At 37.8% G+C, this 16,877-nt stretch overlaps 1 pseudogene; it reads left to right on the forward strand.

Moving 5' to 3' along the window:
* LOC136335457 (large ribosomal subunit protein uL3m pseudogene) overlaps window positions 1–12,402 on the forward strand; it is a 39,640-nt pseudogene extending 27,238 nt beyond the window's left edge.
* The last annotated feature ends 4,475 nt before the right edge of the window (window positions 12,403–16,877 follow it).

The following is a 16,877-nucleotide window of genomic DNA, read 5'->3' on the forward strand; positions in this document are numbered from 1 at the left end:
AAGGTTAGAGAGAGAAGACACACCCTCTCCATGCCGTGACTTGGAATTATGTATATATTACATTCAAATACCATTCGACAGAACTTAGCCACATGTCACATTAGCTTGGGGGAGGCTGGAAGATGTGTCTTTTACAGAGCAAGCACAAACACAGGTAAAACACTGGGAAGAAGGAGGGAAAGCAACTAGCAGTCTTACCACAGAATCAATGGATGCCTGCTTTTAAAAATAACATTTTGTGAATAACATTCATTTCACTCTCAGAAGTATCCTAGCAGATTGGGAAAGAGGAAAGGTGAAAAATTAAAAAGTAGGCACTGAGTCAGAAAGAGACAAGAGAGAAGAGAAAGTAGAGAAAAACAATGTACCCTCCTCCTCAAATGGCATGATTACTAGATGCCACTGACTGGCTAGGGGTTCATTTCTCTCTCATTAAGTTGGCCTTCTCGCCCTCAGCAAGGACTCCTTCAAAGTCACTTCAGCCTTATAATGGGATTCATATTTCTGATGTGTGTCAGAAATAAGAAACAACTCAGGACTGTCTAGTCAATAATGAGTCCAAGGAACTCATTATCTCATCCATTAAGAGTTACCTTTTTTTCAAATACTATTTGGCCCAAATCTTATAGAGTAGCTCTATCTTCCCTTCTATTTAAGGGAGGAAAAGGACAGGGAATGGAAATATGGACTCACGGAAAGGCATAAGAAGAAATTATTAGTCCTTCCTGCCTATACCAACATGGTAAAATCTCAAATTCATCATGCTGAACAAAAGGAAATGGACATAAAAGAATATTTTTTGTATGATTCCATTTAAATGAAGTTCTAGAATGGACAAAAGTAATTTATAATGATAGGAAGAAGAAAAGAGGTTGTGTTGGCCTAAAGAAGAGGAAATTGACTAATCAGAGGCAAAAAGAAACATTTTGGATTTTATTTTTTATTGTGGTAAAATACATATAAAACTTACCATGTAAACCATTTTTAAGTGTACAATTCTGTGACAGTAAGTGCATTCACATTGTTGTGCAGCCATCACCATCTTCCATCTCAGGAACAGTTTCACCGCCTTCAACTGAAACTCTGTACCCATTAAACACTGACTCCCCAAACCCCCTCCCCCTAGCCCCTAATAACTACCACTCTACTTTGTACCTCAATGAATTTGACTACTCCAGTTACCTCACATAAGTGGAATCATTCACTATTTGTCCATTTGTGATTGGCTTATTTCCCTTAGCATATCTTCAAAGACCATGCTATGTTGTAGCATGTATCAGAATTTCTTTCCTTTTTAAGGCTGAATAGTATCCCATTGCATATATATCCCACATTTTGTTTATCTACTCATCCATCAATGGACTTCTGGGTTGCTTCTACCTTTTGGCTATTGTGAATAATGCTACTATGAACATGGGTATCCAAATATTTGTTCAAGATCCTGCTTTCACTTCTTTTGGGTACATACTCGGAAATAGAATGGCTGGATTAAATGATTTAATTTTTTGAGAAACTGCTACAGCATTTTCCACAGCAGCTGTGCCATTTCATATTCCCACAGGGTTCCAATTTCTCTACATCCTTGCCAACACTTGTTTTCTTTTTAAAAATAATATCCATTCTAATAAATGTGAAGTGGTTATCTCATTTTTTTTCTTATTTTAGAGAGAGCAAGAAAGGGAGACAGACAGACTGAAACATAGATTTGCTGTTCCACTTATTTATGTATTCATTGGTTGATTCTTGTTTGTGTCCTGTCCAAGGATTGAACCCAAAACACTGGCATATCAGAACAACACACTAACCAACTGAGCTACCCAGCTAGGGCCTTATTGTGTTCTTAATATGCATTTCCCTATTGATAAATGATGTTGAGCATTTTTCATTTGCTAATTGGCTACTTGTACATCTTCTATGGAGAAATGACTATTCAATTCCTTCGTTCATTTTGTAAACAATTTTTGTTGTTGAGTTGTAGGAGTTCTTTATGTATTCTGATAATTATCAATCCCTTCTCAGATACGTAATTTGAAAATATTTTCTTCCATTCCATGAGTTGCTTTTTCACTGGTGGTGTTCTCTGATGCACAAAAGTTTTAAATTTTGATGAACTACAACTTCTCTAGTTTTTCTTTTGTTGCCTGTGTTTTAGTGTCATATCCAAAAAAAAAAAAAATCACTGCCAAATACAATATCATGAAGATATTCCCATGTTTGTTTGTTTTTTCTGAATTGTATAGGTTTAGCTCTTCTGTTTAGGTCTTTGACCTATATTTTGATTTTTACATATGGTTTAAAGTAAGGGTCTAAATTCAGTTTTATGCATGTGGATATCCAGTTTTCCCAAAACCACTTATTAAGAAGACTACCCATTTACCATTTAGTAATCTTGACACCCTTGTTGAAAATTATTTGACCATATATTTGAGAGTTTATTTCTGGGCTCTATTCTATTATTCCATTGGTCTGTATCTATGTCTTTATACCAGAACCACACTGTTTTGATTACTGTGGCTTTCTAGTTAAGTTTTTTTTTAATTATTGAGATGCATGGAAGCAGACAGATAGACTCCCACATGCGCCCTGACTGGCATCCACCCAGCAAACCTCCTACAGGGTGATGCTCTGCCCGTCTGAAGCCACTGCTCTGTTGCTTGGCAACTGAGCGATTTTAGTGCCTAAGGCCAGGCAATGGAACCATTCTCAGAGCCCGCCCAGGGCCAACTTGCTTGAGCCTTTCGAGCCATGGCTGCAGGATGAGAAGAGAGAGAGAGAAGGGGAGGAGTGGAGAAGCTGATGGTGGCTTCTCCTGTGTGCCATGGCTGGGAATCGAATCTGGGACTTCCACATTGGGCTGATGCTCTACCTCTGGGCCAACCAGCAAGAGCCTGTAGCAAGTTTTAGAAATCAGGAATTGTGAGATCTCCAACTTCTTTATTTTTCAGGATTGTTTTGCCTATTTAGGGTCCCTCTATATAAATTTTAGGATGGATTTTTCTATATCTGCAAACATTTTTTAAGGTTTTGATATCAATTACATTAAATCTGCAGATCACTTTGGGTAGTGTTAACATCTTAAATAAAGTTTTTGATGATGGACAAATTCTATATCTTGATTATGGTGATACACAAGTGATATAGTTTCCAAAATTCATAGAACTATATACTTAAAATGAGGATATTTTATTGCATGTCAATTGTATCTCAATAAATTTATTAAAAATGTTTAAAAGATACTATAGACTAGGTACTGGAGAAGCCTATGTCAATGGACACGGGGGGGTGGGGGTGGGGCCTCAAGAAAAGCAAGTTTTTGAACTTTTTGAACCTGTTCTTCTGTCTGGCCAAAGGGTCTGGAAAGGAGAAGCCTAACAAGACAGAAAGCTGAACACTGGGTCACAAGCCATTAGGCCTCTGCCTGTGGAACCAATATAACTTATATCTTCTCTTGATTTTTTTAATATTGTGTTCTCTGAATTTATTCTAGCTTTTCAACTACCTCTTCTAACTCTATCTTATGCCCTATTGTCTTCTCCTAGTTATCAGCAGGCTTCAGCTTCACTTAAATAAAATAACCTGGTATGCCAAGTGACTATTCAACCATCCAGACCCACATCCGAACCCACAGCAGGCTATGAATTACCCTGCATCTTCAGTCCTCCTTACTTTTGCTCTTGTAGTTCAACCTGAAATATATTTCACCATCTGTCAAAATCCTTGTTAGCCTTCAAGTCCCAGCTGAAGGGTTCTGTAAAGCTTTCCCAAATCCCCCAGTCAGAATAAATGATCCTTCTTCTGATCTGAGCTTGTTTTATTATGTCCCCTGCACTAAAAGCCAAGGTCCTTTGGCCTAAGAATTGACTCTGTTTCTTTTATATATCCCACCTCCAATGCCCTAGATAAACTTGATGAATGAATGAATGAATGAGTAATTTGGTCTTCAAATTATAGGAGATTCCTATAATTTTGTAAAGCTCCTGTAGTTTAAGAAGACACATGAAACATGGGAGAAAAGTGTGGCTCATAAATATGTGCATAGGGCTGTGGTGGTAAAGAAAGCCCAAATGTACATGTGAGGTATAGATCTCGATCAAGGTGTTCATGGAAGGAAACCTAGAGTTCTGTTGGAAAGGGGTTCGATAAGTGTGTTGGTAAGGATGTTGGAACAATAAGTGGAGATAAAAGTAAAAGATTAGGAATGATTGATATACCAAAAAATTGAGGGGGAGACATGGGACAATGAGGAGTGACCATACTTGTGGGCAGTCCTGACCTTTACAATAGGCAGAGGTTTTCATTCCTATGCCCACCCCACCCCCAGTCATACATTCTTTAGCTATTTTTATTTTATCATTGCTTCATTCCATTGTTTCTTGAAGATTCCTTCATAAAATGAAAATATCCTTGGGAAGCATTTAGCGCTAATCATTTGACATTTTAGTTACCAATTAAGCCAGTATGTAAATGCTGAACCCTTAAGAAAATGCAGTGTGGTGTTTCTTTCTACATGGCAACTTGGTTAAACCATAGTCCCTGGTTATTCAATCAAACACTTGTTGAAGTGTTATAGTAAAGGTATTTTTGTAGATGTAAAGTAAATCCATAATCAATCAACTTTAAGTAAGAGAGAGTATCCTAAATAATCTAGGTGGGACTGGTTCAATCATTAAAAGGTTTTCAGAGCAGAACTGAGGATCTTGGAAGACAAAGAAATTCCTCTATGAATAACAGCTTCAGCTGGTGTCCAAGAGTCTCAATCTGCCCTTTCAGAAGCCTACTCTATTGGTGTGCCTTGCCAGCTGCCACAACTGTGTAAGCCCATTCTTAATACATGTCTCCTACTGGCTCCATGTCTCTGGTTGAACCCTAACTAAGAGTTGGGGGCAATCTTAGAGGCGAGGCAAGCAGAGGCTTGCATGAAGAAATAAAGGCAGAGGATCAGGCAGCTAACAAAGTACCAATAGGGGAGTTAATCTGACAATTGTGTGTAAGGCAAGCTTTATTTGGGAAAATAATAGAAAGGACAGAAGAGACAGGAGCCAGAAGACACAGGGTGCAGAGTAAGAAAGGTAGAAGTAGTGGGGAGGCTGCACCACAAACTTACTCCTCATCAGCAGCTTTAGTTATTGGCAGCATTTGGGAGTGCAGAGGGAGTACTGACTTTCCAATGGAACCTCGTATCTGCAGATGGCATGGAAGTTATCCCTCAGAACAGCACAAGCTCACTTTGGCTTCTCTGTGCATTTATATTCTTCTGTCCAACCAGAGAGGCAAATGCATACCTTTGCAACTAATGCTTCCAGACTCGACCACAAAGTCAAAGGCACCTGAGGGGGGGAGGGGAAAGCAAAGAGGAAATTAGGTTCTTCATATACCTAGAGTGTTTTTCCAAATACCATGCATGAATTATTCTCCCAAATTTTTCAGAAACTAGTATTTATACTAAACTGTGTATTTGAGTGATTTAACAGTAAGAATATGATCTAAGATAGGAAAAAATAGGATGTTTGGATAAGTACACACTAAACAAACAAGTTAGTAAAAAGATGACAATGTATATAAACTTTGAAAGAAAAAAGAAAATGACCCATGAAAACTCTAAGAAGGTAACTACAAAGGCATAATAAAACCAGAAATAAGTGAAAATTTAGAGATCCAAAACTAGACAGACTTAAAACTGTACCTAAAATGAAAGAAATTGGCAATTGGATGAGAACTGTAAAAAATAAGCTAGTAGATTAGAATTTTTCACATTAAAATTACATAAAAAAGAAGTTAAAATAAATTAGAAAATCTCTGCAGTAATATTTTCTTCTGAAGGGAACAAACTACTGATATATACAATAACACGGATAAATCTCAAAAACATTATGCTGAATAAAAGACACCTATACTAAAGAATGTATACTGTGTGGTTCCTTTTATATAAAATTCTAGAACAGAAAAGACTGATCTAAGATGGAAACTAATAAAAACAGTAGTTAGTTCTAAGGGGTAAGAAGGAATTTTCTAGGGCATTTATTAGTCATCAGAAAAAATACAAATTAAATGCAAGTTAGAACTACAATGAATTACTCCAATGAAAACTATACACAAGTATAGGTATATAAAGCAATGGAATAGAATAGGTTTGAGTCCAGAAATAAAACCACGCATTTGTGGTCAATTGCTTATTAAATCACATCTAGAATAAAACCAAAATAATTCAATAGAGAAAGAATAGCCTTTTCAACAAATGATGCTGGGGCATCTGGATATCCACATGCAAAAGGATCAGTTTGGAACCTTACCTCACACCATACACAAAAATTAACTCAAAGTGTATTATAGGACTATATGTAATAGCTATAATTATAAAACTCTTAGAAGGAAACATAGGCTTAAATATTCATGACTTCGAATTAGACACTGACTTCCTTGATAGGACACAAAACACAAGCCAAAAAAAAAAAAAAAGATAAATTAAAATTCATCAAAATTAAATGAATAGGCCCTGGCAGGTTGGCTCAGTGGTAGAGCGTCGGCCTGGCGTGCAGAAGTCCCGGTTCGATTCCCGGCCAGGGCACACAGGAGAGGCGCCCATCTGCTTCTCCACCCCTCCCCCTCTCCTTCCTCTCTGTCTCTCTCTTCCCCTCCCACAGCCAAGGATCCATTGGAGCAAAAGATGGCCCAGGTGCTGGGGATGGCTCTATGGCCTCTGCCCCAGGCGCTACAGTGGCTCTGGTGGCAACAGAGCAACACCCCGGATGGTCAGAGCACTGTCCCCTGGTGGGCATGCCGGGTGGATCCCGGTCAGGCGCATGCGGGAGTCTGTCTGACTGCCCCCCGTTTTCAGCTTCAGAAAAATACAAAAAAAAATTAAATGAATAATATGACAATATCAAATGTTGGTGAAAATGAGTGATCTTTCACCCTTTTCTAAGGGGGTTATAAAATTATATAAGTATTTTTTTTACTTTTAGTCATTTATTAATTATAGTTGACATACAATATTATATTAGTTTTAGGTGTAAAATCCAGTGATTAGACATTATATAACTTACTAATAATCATTCTGATAAGTCTCATACCAATCTGACACCATACATAGTTATCAGAATATTATTGACTATATTCCTTATGTTGTATTTTACATCTCCATGACTATTCTGTAACAACCACTTATACTTCTTAATAATTCTTTTACCTTTTTCATCCATTCCCCCAACCCCCCTTCCATCTGGCAACCATTAAAACCAATGTTTAGCACAGTGAATTAAACATTGACCTAGAATGATGAGGTCCCAGGTTCGAAACCCCAAGGTTGCAGCAGTTTGAGTGTGGGCTCGCCAGCTTGAGCGTAGGGTTGCCAACTTGAGCAGGAGATCATCAACATGATCCCATGGTCACTGGCTAGAGCCCAAAGGTCATTGGCTTGAGCAAGGGATCACTGACTTGGCTTGAGCCCCCTGGTCAAGGCACGTATGAAAAGTAATCAATGAACAAGTAAAGTGCCACAACTACAAGTGATGCTTTTCATCTTCTCTCTCCCTTCCTGTCTGTCTCCTCCCCCCCACCCAACCTCTTTCACTAAAAGAAAAAGAAAGAAAGAAAGAAAGAAAGAAAGAAAGAAAGAAAGAAAGAAAGAAAGAAAGAAAGAAAGAAGAAATGGTTAAAACAACGTTTTTAAAAAAGACAACCTGATATTTACTGAGCACTTAGTACATGATAGGCCCTGTGTCATATGGTTAATCTCATTTAAGTCCCACCAGAATCATAGAAGTGATTATAACAGTAATATTGTCTTTCATTTTACAAATGGAGTAGAGCTCAGAGAGATTAGCAGCTTGCCCATGGTCACCCAGATAAATACATGATTGTATATGCATGGTTAATAGAAGTGATCTGTCTCCTTTATCTTTGGGTTTCCAATGTCTAGCACATACTGACTATATAAAGAATGAATGAACAAACTAATGAAAGGTGGAAGCACTTCCCTGTGTGACTTCAAACAATATATACTATCTCTATTCTGCATTAACTCTACCTCATCTTTAAGACACAAATTTATAATTCAAGGTTATGTTAGGTTTTACATATAGACATTTATCTTTGACAAACTAGTATAATTTTTCTATCAAAATTCTGAAATGCTAGCAGAACTCCTAAGATGAACTGATTAAAAATGAAACAAACACAAATGTAATAATTATACTTGGAGTCAGTTGTTACTGTCCTACTCTCTCAGCTGGGTAAATGCACATGATAGTAGCTGCTATAACAGATATACCCTAGAACCTACAACTCTTAACTAATTGTTTATTTCTCTTTTAACATACAGTCCCATGAAGGTTAGCAGGTTGTATGGGGCTCTGCTTTACACAGTCAATCAAGGGCCCAAGCTCCTTCTATTTTGTGTTTGTACTTTACTCTAGGTTCTCAGAGTTTTCTCCATTTACCTGATAGTTTGGGGAGAGAAAGTGAAGATTACTTGTATCAACAGTTTCTATGGGGCAGACCTAGAAGTAGCACTATCACTTTTTTATGTTTTATTGGCAAGAAATCAGCCAGAAGGCCTCACCTAAAAACAAGCTCTATGCCCCAATGAAGAAGAGGACAAGGATATTGACAAGAATGAACAGTGTATGTGGCAACACTGCAAACTGGGGGCCTCTCAAAACCTAACAAAAGAGAGATGTTAAGCCTACTATGACATCTAGAATATAATATAGCTGTTTAAAACAGACCAGATATCTATTGACATAGTGAAAATACCAAGTAAAATTAAATTATAAAGAAGAAAATAATAGGTATAAATGGATCACAACTATCTAGAAAATACATATTTATTATTAATATTAGAAAAGATCACAATATTTTAATATCTAAGTTCAGTGCAAAGAGAGAGGAGTAAAGGAAGATAAACTTAGTCTATAATTGTACCTAATCTAAAATGAGAATAACAGGGGTCAGTCAGTGGTTCCTGTTCTGGTTACTGATTGCTTTGCAACAAACTAACTCCAAACCATTTTATGGGTCATGCATGAATTTATGCAGGACTCAGCTGGAGAAACCTGTCCCATAGGCATTGATGGAGAACACTTGGCATTCATCGGGGAAATGGAATGTTCTGGAGGTCCAACATGATTTCATTCATATGTCTAGTATCTTGGCCAGAAGGCTAAGCTAAGTGGGAATTGTTGACAAGAGCATCTATACATGGCTTATCTAGCATGGTGGCCTCTGGGTAAATGGACTTCTTATATAACATCAGGACTCTGAGTAAATGGAGGTAGTTATATATACATCAGACAAAATAGACTTTAAGTAGAAAACTGTCACAAGAGTAAAATAAAAGGACATAATATAATGAGAAAATAACAACTCACCAGGAAGATATAACAATTCTAAATATATATGCACCCAAGATCAGAGCACCTAAATATATTAAACTAACTGACAGAACTAAAGGGAGAAACAGATAGCAATACAGTAATAGCAGATGATTTTAGTTCCCCACCTTCCATAACAGAACATCTAGATAGAAGACCAACAAGGAAACAGAGAACTTGAATAACATCATAAGTCAAACTGACCTAACAGATACATACAGAACATTCTGCCAACAGCAGCAGAATACACATTCTTCTCAAGGACACACAGTCCTTTCCCCAGGAGAAATCACATGTTAGGTCACAAAACAAGTTCTAACAAGTTTAAAAAGACTGGAATCATACCAGTCTGAAAGTATCTTTCTACCAGAATGGAATAAAACTGGAAATCAATAATAAAGGAAAACTGGGAAATTCACAAATTTGTGGAAATTAAACAACACATTCTTGAACAACCATTGGGTCAAAAAATAATTCAATAAAGAAAATTAGAAAGTACCTCAAGACAGACAAAAATGAAAACACAAACATTCCAATACTTATTCTATAATCAATACTTAGTACTAAAGCAGTATTCAGAGGGCAGTAAATGCCTACATTAAAAAAAAGAAAGAAAGATTGCACTGGCTGGTTGGCTCAGCGGTAGAGCATTGGCCTGGCATGTGGAAGTCCCAGGTTCAATTCCCAAGGGCACACAGAAGTGACCATCTGCTCTCCACCCCTCCTCCTCACTCTCTCTCTCTCTCTCTTCCCATCCCGCAGCCATGGCTCAAATGGTTCAAGCACCTTGGCCCTGGGCACTGAGGATGTATCCATGGCCTCGCTTCAGGCACTAAAATAGCTCAGTTGCTGAGCAACAGAGCAGTGGCCCCAGATGGGCAGAGCATTGCCCCGTAGGGGGCTTGCCAGGTGGATCCCAGTAGGAGTCTGTCTTTCTGCCTCCCCACCACTCAATAAAAAAAGGAAAGAAGAAAGATCTCAACTATAACCTAATTTTACACCTCAAAGCTAGATAAAAATAAACTGGGCCCAAAATTAGCAAAAAGAGAGGAATAATGAAAATTAAAGCAGAGATAAATGAACAGAAATAGAAAAGGAATAGAAGAAATCAACAAAACTAAAAGTAAATATTTTTAAAAGATAACTAAAACTGACAAACCCTTAATTAGATCAAGTTATAAACAGAACATTTAAATAAAATTAGAAATGAACATTGATGCCACAGAAAATTTTTAAATATCATAAAAGGCTTCCATGAACACTTACACACCACCAAACTGCACAGACTAGAAGAAATAGATAAATTCCTAGAAGCATACAACCTACCAAGATTAATTCATGAAAAAATAGAAAGTCTAAAGAGATCTATAACTAGTATGGATATTAAGTTAGTTATCAAAACTTTTCCCAAGAAAGAAAACCCCAGGATCAGATGGCTACACTAGTGAATTCTACCAAATATTTAAAGAAGAATTAATGTCAAGTCTTTTCAAATTCTTACAAAAAATTAAGAAGAAGGTACACATCTAAATTCTTTTATGAAGCAAGCATTATCTCAAAAACAAAGTCACCGTGAGAAAACAAAATTACAGGTAATATCCCTGATAAACATAGATGCAAAAATCCTCAACAAAACACTGAATCCAACAGCATGTTTAAAAGATCACATATTGGCCCTGGCCGGTTAGCTCAGTGGTAGAGCGTCGGCCTGGTATGCAGGAGTCCCGGGTTTGATTCCTGGCCAGGGCACACAGGAGAAGCGCCCATCTGCTTCTCCATCCCTTCCCCTCTCCTTCCTCTCTGTCTCTCTCTTACCCTCCCACAGCCAAGGATCCATTGGAGCAAAGTTTGCCTGGGCGCTGAGGATGGCTCTGTGGCCTCTGCCTCAGGCACTAGAGTGGCTCTGATTGTGGCAGAGCGACGCCCCAGATGGGCAGAGTATCGCCCCCTGGTGGGCATGCCAGTGGATCCCGGTCAGGCGCATGCAGGAGTCTGTCTGACTGCCTCCCCGTTTCCAACTTCAGAAAAATACAAAAAAAAAAAAAAAAAAAGATCACATATTATCGTCAAGTAGGATTTATCCTTGTGATGCATGGTTCAACACATGAAAATCAATTAATATGATAAACTCCATTAACAGAATATAGAATAAAAATCACATGATCATCTCAATAGATGGAGAAAAATCATTAGACAAAATTCAACACCCTCTTATTATAAAACAAAAACTCTCAACAAAGTAGAAATAGAAGAAAATTGCCACACATTATAAAGGCCAACAAGAGCTTGCCAAAATTATGGAGAAATTGGAACTCTTGTTCAGTGTTGGTGGGAATGCCCAATGGTACAACTGCTACAGAAAACAAAATGGAGGTTTCTCAAAACAATTAAAAACAGAACTACCATATGATCCAGCAATCCAACTTAATAAATCTATATTGGAATTTTATTGAAAATGAATTGCCTCCAAAAAAGAATGTTAAAATCTTTCATGTAACAGATAATGTTGCAGTGAAGCCAGGATTCTTCTTTATGCTGCTCACTGTCACCCAAGGCAGTATGGGAATGTCACAGCAAAAAAAAACCACTATTGGTAAAGATTTTCAAGGCATCATGCAAAAACTGGGACTTAAAGGCCAGCCTGCTATTTATGGTCAAACGAAAACCCAGAGGAGACCTGGGGCTATTTCAACCAGTAATGCTGCCAAAGTCTGGCCTGGAACTCAAATGCCTGGTAAAATGAGAAGCATAACTAGGACAGTATACAGAATGAAAGTATAGACACAAAGGACAATATAATCTGTGTGAATGGCTCAATACCTGGATATAAAAATTGTTCAGTAACAATCAGAGATTCTAAACTGCCTGCATATAAAGATTTCTGTATAAACTTACCATTCCCTATATATTTTTCCTGATGGAGATGAAGAGGACCAACCAGAAGACTTCTATGATGAAAACATGTGTCAATCCAAAGTGCTTTCTATTTCATCTGCCTAACTTCACAGGACTTGGTAGAACCTCCTGTCGTCTGTGAACTTGGATAAGCCAGAACAGTAAGATAGATAATCAGGAACAATATTCTACTTTATTAGTCACAGTAATACCACACTTGTCATCTTTGTCAAGGGTATAACTATACCACTCATCTTCTAACTGAATTTTGTTAGAAAAATTACCACTTAAATCAGTTAAGTAGGTTGAATATGCCAAATTTAGATGGACTGGCAGGTTGCACATTAGCAAAATCTCTGTAATTTGTAGAGTTCATCTTTTTTCCTACAAATTTCACAACTTACCTTAAGGTATGTATAAATTTATCTTCTTTGTTTAAAAAAATAGGTAAATTCTAGCGATTTGCTGTGCAATGTTGTAACCTACAGTCAACAATACTACAACGTACACTTAAATTTTTCTTAAGAGGGTAAATCTCATGTTGTGTTCTTTCTACAATAAAATAAAATACAAAAATAACTGAATTGTTAAAAGAATTCTAACAAGTATCAGGGTTTGCAAGGACACCAGAGAGTGGGACAGATACCTTGTTACAATCATCAGATACTGGATTTGGGGATTGAATCCCACATACTCTTCATGACGTTTGCTCAAAACCAAGAAGAGGAAGGAAATCTAGCAACAAAAAAAGAAATGTATGTAAATCAGACTTTTGGTCAGCCCTGTGGTTACATTAGTCATGATAGTGGAGCGATTCAATTCACAAACTTCCCTTTTGTAACAATACCAAGGAGCCAAGAACCAATGAATTTCCTCACTACAAGACAGTTAAGATTTTGATCTTTGTACGTAACACAATACAGTCACGCTTGGCCTTTCCACGGCAAAAAAGAAAAGGGAAACACTCAAAATCACAGCTGTTTTGAACCTACAGAATATTCCATACATACATTCAATTTGTGCTCCTTGAAAAAATCAGTTTAGAGAGGCATAAAAATCTATAGCAAATAATAAAAGTGTCTCCCCTCTCCACTTGGATGTTACTTTGATATGTATCCTCCCAGTCTGGTGTTCATGAAGACTGATCTACACTCACACACACACACACACACACACACACACACACACACACTTGAAATACATGGTATTATCCTATCATTCTGCAATTTATTTTTCTTACTTAAAATTTCAGTCCTGGCCAGTTGGCTCAGTGGTAGAGCGTCGGCCTGGCGTGCAGGAGTCCCAGGTTCGATTCCTGGCCAGGGCAACAGGAGAAGCGCCCATCTGCTTCTCCACCCCTCCCCCTCTCCTTCCTCTCTGTCTCTCTCTTCCCCTCCCGCAGCCGAGGCTCCATTGGAGCAAAGATTGCCCAGGAGCTGAGGATGGCTCTGTGGCCTCTGCCTCAGGCGCTAGAATGACTCTGGATGCAACAGAGTGATGCCCCAGAGGTGCAGAGCATCGCCCCCTGGTAGGCATGCCGGGTGGATCCTGGTTGGGCACATGTGGGAGTCTGTCTGACTGCCTCCCCGTTTCCAGCTTTGGAAAAATGGAAAAAAAAAAATTTGTACAGATGTGTCTCATTTTTTTTTCTGTTGTCTGCATAGTACTATACATGACTATTTAAGCAATCACTCAATAAAAACGTTGTAGTTTATTTTTTATATTTTAAAATTTTAATTTATAGAAGCAATACTTGCACATTTTTTAAATTTAAACTGAACAGAAGTATCTAAAATGAGAAACAATCACCCACCACCAATCCCCATCATTACTCACTCCTACACCCATTACTCATAGGTTTTATTAAGTTTCTGTTTTAAGTTCTACTGTTGATTGCCACTAAAATTGTATGTAATATATTTATACCTCTTTTTTTTATTTATCAACTATAGATGGCATCTCCTAACTCCTCATCATTAAAAAATTTGGAATGTCTGGTTTAAATGAATAAATTCAACATATAGGTGACAATGAAATATGGCATTTGGCTGTTGAACAATATCAGTCTGCTGCCAATAATGAGTTAATTTTTGTGGTTGCTATAAATAACATTTTAGTTATAGAAATATAGTTTAGTAATAACTTGGATTTAGATACAGATAAATACCTCAGTTCATATCAATTAACTTTGTGCTGTCAAAAAACTTAGCTGCTGTCAACTAACTTTGTGACTATAAACACATTACTTAACCTCATGATGCCCTAGTTTCTTATCTCTTCAAACAGGAGTGATAACCATGTCACAGATGTGAAAGAAAATATAATAAATCATGCCTTTGAAAACAATTAGTGAACCACAGAGGTACTTCCCTTTAGCCGTCTCTGTCATTCCTGGAGCTGGTGCTGGCCTAACCGAGAATTGGACAGAGAGGTCAAACCTCAAAGGTATCATCAGGGCATCCTCCTGCTTCTCAACCTGTAAGAGATCTGATAGAATGGGGGTGCCAGCAGGAGTGTTAGCCAGTTCAGAGGTCCCAAAGCAAAACCAGAAACTGGAAACAGGAGAAACAGATGCCTCTTGCCATTGGTGGCAGCAATAGAGACACCACCATAGGCGCATGTGCGCGCGCGCGCGCGCACACACACACACACACACACACACCCCCCACCTGGACAATTTAAGTGCCTGAACTGAAGACAAGGTGTATGATTCAAGAAGCCCATCCGATGTCTAAGTCTTTGAGAGTTTCCTGGAACTGCAACCTCCAGGAAGGGGAGAGAGGAGCTCCTGGCTACACACAGGTAGATGCCATTGCCCTGGGTGACTACTATAGTCCAGGAGTGCCTGAGCCATATGGGGGAGCCCAGACCCAGAAGCTTCTGGAGCCCTCACTCTGCTATCCTGAAGTGAGCTTTCACTCTCTAAAAATGGGCTCTTTTGCATTAACTCATCAGTAGACACATGAGGAAATGTTGTTTTGTAATTAATCTAAAAATGTTCATAAGAATACAGCTGCTAGCAGTCTCCTGTAAAGGATGGCACTTGACAGTTCTGGAATGCACCTCATCTCTGTGAGTCAGTAAAGAGTCCAGTTTTGTCAGACTGCTGGCTTTTCTGGTGGTCATGGGATGATTAGGCTTTAACTGTGCTATGTGGATAATGGAGAGTTCCATTTGAAACAGGGCTGGATAGGGAAGCAACGAGTGTGAGGTCTTTTTGAGATAAGAAATGAGAGAATAAACCATTCTCAGAGAAATTCCATCAAAAGTTAAATGCAAAGGAAGAAATCAGTTATGTGTTGGAAGCTGTGAGTATAAATTATGTGTTGGAAGCTGTGAGTAAATGAAGAGTTTGGGGGTGCTCAAAGATACTCTGGGAGTATACTTAGGGAGGTGGGACTTCATTGGAGTTGTAATTTAATAAGTAGAGATCAACTGTTTAGTAGAGAAAGATGTGGAAACAAATAGTTCAGTCATTTTGCATTATTAACAGAACAGTAATCATATGTATACACTGGTATGTTACAAAAATAATAGTAATTATAGTACTATAGTAATGAGGTGATGCTCTGGATTTAGATATAGATAAAATCCTACAAGAGCACTGGACTAGGAAACAGAATACTGAGCTTCTGTCTAGACTAGGGCAGCTCAGAGAAAACCTCTGTCTTTCCCAACAAAGTCTGAGAAATGAGAACCCTGACAAGTTCTATAAGAAGTGGATGTCCTTGGTGGAAATGACCTCAGAACATGGAATCATTAAATCTGGAACCTAGAGCTAACTTCTGTTGCTTGGATTCCAGATGTCCACAGCAGTCTTAAGTCAAACTAGGTTTCCATGTTGTATTCCTTGTTAAGGTAACTTGAATATTCAGGACACTTATTTTACTTCTCTATATAAATTATTATAATTTTCTTTATATTTTTAAATTCTGTATTATGAAATTTTCAAACACAGAAGTAGAGAAAATAGTATAATGAAGATGTATAACATATATAATGGATAAAATATCCATTAACCAGATTCAATCATTATGAAGATTTTCCCACACTAAAGATTTTGCCTCAACAAAAACTAAAATATGTCAAAGCAAATGCTAGTCCCAAACCATCTCAACCTCACTTATTTCAGTAAGGCTCTCTAAAACACATCTACACTTACTTACATATACACACTACTCTGCTCTGCAATTAATAGGGGATCAGGAAACATGCAGCTATTCCAGTACTTTCAGCCTTTTGTATAGTGCATTTTCACCAATGAAATAAAAGTTGGTTTTGCATCTGATTTGCATAATCAAACAACTTTCTTTGACTTGTCATTTGCTTTTCTGATGTTCTTGTTTAATAAAAATGCTTTTTTTATTGCTTTATATTCATTTTGCAATATCCCCTAATTTTTGTGAGCAGTATATTACTTTCTATGAGCCAGGTTAAGAGAAGTCAAATGCATTCTCAGGGTGCCAACAAAATCAAGTTTCAGATTCTTGAAGCACAGTAAATTTCTGAGGCAAATGCCACTGTGAGAACTCTTCCAGTCACCAGGATCCCTTTGTCTGAACATGATTTTAATATATGAAGTACAACAGACCCTGGCCGGTTGGCTCAATG

The sequence above is a fragment of the Saccopteryx bilineata genome, chromosome 4 (genome assembly GCF_036850765.1).
Source record: "Saccopteryx bilineata isolate mSacBil1 chromosome 4, mSacBil1_pri_phased_curated, whole genome shotgun sequence".
NCBI lineage: Eukaryota > Metazoa > Chordata > Mammalia > Chiroptera > Emballonuridae > Saccopteryx > Saccopteryx bilineata.